This window comes from Oncorhynchus masou, unplaced genomic scaffold (genome assembly GCF_036934945.1).
Source record: "Oncorhynchus masou masou isolate Uvic2021 unplaced genomic scaffold, UVic_Omas_1.1 unplaced_scaffold_7089, whole genome shotgun sequence".
Lineage (NCBI taxonomy): Eukaryota > Metazoa > Chordata > Actinopteri > Salmoniformes > Salmonidae > Oncorhynchus > Oncorhynchus masou.
In genome coordinates, this window is record NW_027013554.1 from 11,899 (window position 1) to 15,224 (window position 3,326).

General features: G+C 44.3%; 1 long non-coding RNA gene across 1 annotated transcript; it reads right to left on the reverse strand.

Moving 5' to 3' along the window:
- Positions 1-1,017: 1,017 nt before the first annotated feature.
- On the reverse strand, positions 1,018-2,020 carry LOC135537088 (uncharacterized). Its single transcript, XR_010455117.1, has 3 exons — positions 1,561-2,020; positions 1,252-1,458; positions 1,018-1,145 (listed from the first exon to the last, which is right to left on the reverse strand). It is a non-coding gene; the product is annotated as an uncharacterized LOC135537088 (long non-coding RNA).
- Positions 2,021-3,326: the final 1,306 nt, after the last annotated feature.

The window sequence follows — 3,326 nt, forward strand, 5'->3', positions numbered from 1 at the left end:
GCTGGGGGGTTAGAGGGCTGGGGGTTAGAGGGCTGAAGGGTTAGAGCGCTGGAGGGTTAGAGGAGCTGGGGGTTAGAGGGCTGGGGGTTAGAGGGCTGGGGGGTTAGAGGGCTGAAGGGTTAGAGGGCTGGAGGGTTAGAGGGCTGGGGGTTAGAGGGCTGGGGGTTAGGGCTGGGGTTAGAGGGCTGGAGGGTTAGAGGGCTGAAGGGTTAGAGGGCTGAAGGGTTAGAGGGCTGAAGGTTAGAGGGCTGGAGGTTAGAGGGCTGGAGGTTAGAGGGCTGGAGGGTTAGAGGGCTGGGGGGTTAGAGGGCTGAAGGGTTAGAGGGCTGGAGGGTTAGAGGGCTGGGGGTTAGAGGGCTGGGGGGTTAGAGGGCTGGGGGTTAGAGGGCTGGGGGTTTAGGCTGAAGGTTAGAGGGTTGGAGGGCTGGAGGGTTAGAGGGCTGGAGGGTTAGAGGGCTGGAGGGTTAGAGGGCTGGAGGGTTGAGGGCTGGAGGGAAGGGAGGGCAGGAGGTTGAGGGCTCCCTTGCCACACCCCATCACCTCTACACCCTCTCTAATTCTGACCAACAACAAACCAACCCCCCTCCTTGTGCCCTCATCCTCTAAACCCTCTCTCATTCTCAAACAACAAACCAACCCCCCTCTGCCTCAACTCCTCCCTCACAACCCCTCATCACCTCTAAACCCTCTCTCATTCTCACCAACAACAAACCAACCCCTCTGCCCAACCTCCCTCACAACCCCCCCTCATCCTTAACCTTGCACCTAAACTGTCCCTAAAAAGCTTCCCCACCCTCTCATTCTCAGCTTTCGCCCGTGCTCTCACAGACGCCATAATGGGACAGAGATAACGTTGTGATCTCTTAACATCTCTGTGTTGGAGCACATTCTCTGTCATGTGAGCTCACTGTCTGTCAGAGCTTTCAACAGAACAGTTGGATCAAAGTCTCGTTCCATTTTTTATTTAAAAACAACATGCTTTATTGACGGGACCTTCGTTGCCAAAACAAAGTCATGTAGAACGTCTCCATAGCAGAGACGATGACAAATGTTTTAAATGCTTTTTCTTTTCTCTCAGTGAAAATAATAGTGAATATGAGTAAAGCTCAGACAGTCAACACATTGGACACTCTCTCAGCGCGTACCTGAGTGTAGGAGGCTCAGAGGGACGTCTCTCTCTCTCTCTTCCATAGTCTCTGTCTTCTCCTGTCGATACACGTCAACACATTGGACACTCTCTCCAGCGCGTACCTGAGTGTAGGAGGCTCAGAGGACGTCTCTCTCTCTCTCTTCCATAGTCTCTGTCTTCTCCTGTCGATACACGTCAACACATTGGACACTCTCTCAGCGCGTACCTGAGTGTAGGAGGCTCAGAGGACGTCTCTCTCTCTCTCTTCCATAGTCTCTGTCTTCTCCTGTCGTACACGTCAACACATTGGACACTCTCTCAGCGCGTACCTAGAGTGTAGGAGGCTCAGAGGACGTCTCTCTCTCTTCCATAGTCTCTGTCTTCTCCTGTCGATACACGTCAACACATTGGACACTCTCTCACGCGCGTACCTGAGTGTAGGAGGCTCAGAGGACGTATCTCTCTCTCTCTTCCAACTACAAACTATATACAGTGTTGTAGACTGAATACGATTCATAGATTCAACTATGAACTATATACAGTGTTGTAGACTGAATACGATTCATAGATTCAACTATGAACTATATACAGTGTTGTAGACTGAATACGATTCATAGATTCAACTACGAACTATATACAGTGTTGTAGACTGAATACGATTCATAGATTCAACTATGAACTATATACAGTGTTATAGACTGAATACGATTCATTGATTCAACAATGAACTATATACAGTGTTGTAGACTGAATACGATTCATAGATTCAACTACAAACTATATACAGTGTTGTAGACTGAATACGATTCATAGATTCAACAATGAACTATATACAGTGTTGAATGTATGAATCGTATTCAGTATACAACTATGAACTACATACAGTGTTGTAGACTGAATACGATTCATAGATTCATATGAACTATATACAGTGTTGTAGACTGAATACGATTCATAGATTCAACTATGAACTATATACAGTGTTGTAGACTGAATACGATTCATAGATTCAACTATGAACTACATACAGTGTTGTAGACTGAATACGATTCATAGATTCAACTATGAACTATATACAGTGTTGTAGACTGAATACGATTCATAGATTCAACTATGAACTATATACAGTGTTGTAGACTGAATACGATTCATAGATTCAACCATAGACTATATACAGTGTTGTAGACTGAATATGATTCATAGATTCAACTATGAACTATATACAGTATTTGTAGACTGAATACGATTCATAGATTCAACTATGAACTATATACAGTGTTGTAGACTGAATACGATTCATAGATTCAACTATATACAATGTTGTAGACTGAATATGATTCATAGATTCAACAATAGACAGTGTTGTAGACTGAATCCCCCGAATTCATAGATTCAACTTCCTGTGCGTTGCTTGTGAAAATAAAACAACTGCCAGACCAACAGATCAAGAGTCTCTGGTGATGTGAACATTTACACCCCAAACAAACAAACTCAAATCAAACAGAAAGCTTGGAGACATGGCACATCCCAAATGGGCAAACCTGTTCCCTATATAGAGCACTACTTTTTTTACCAGTACTATACAGGGAATGGGGTACAGTTTGGGACACGGCTCTAGAAATCTGTGGACCTCATACGCATTTCAAATACTTCATTCCTCTCTCTCACGATTATAAATGTCATTGTGTCGTCTTTATATTGTATCATATTCATTATTCTAAAATGGTATATCTAACACATGAATCCTATGGTCACAGTCTGTTCCAACTGGAGCAATAGTATTTCTGCTGGTAGTTGAGCTTTAAAAGCATGCTGCTCTGTCGGTCGGTTCGGTTCTATCTGAATACCAGAGTGGATCTGAACTGGGCCTGTATTCCTAAAGCGTCTCAGAGTAGGTCCTCTCTGGTCCTCTCACTCACTATGATCTAAAAGACTAACCTGATCCCAGATCAGCACTAGGATCTGGTCCTCTCTCTAGTATTCATTATGATCTAAAAGGCTAACCTGATCCCAGATCAGCACTAGGATCTGGTCCTCTCTCTAGTATTCATTATGATCTAAAAGGCTAACCTGATCCCAGATCAGCACTAGGATCTGGTCCTCTCTCTAGTATTCATTATGATCTAAAAGGCTAACCTGATCCCAGATCAGCACTAGGATCTGGTCCTCTCTCTAGTATTCATTATGATCTAAAAGG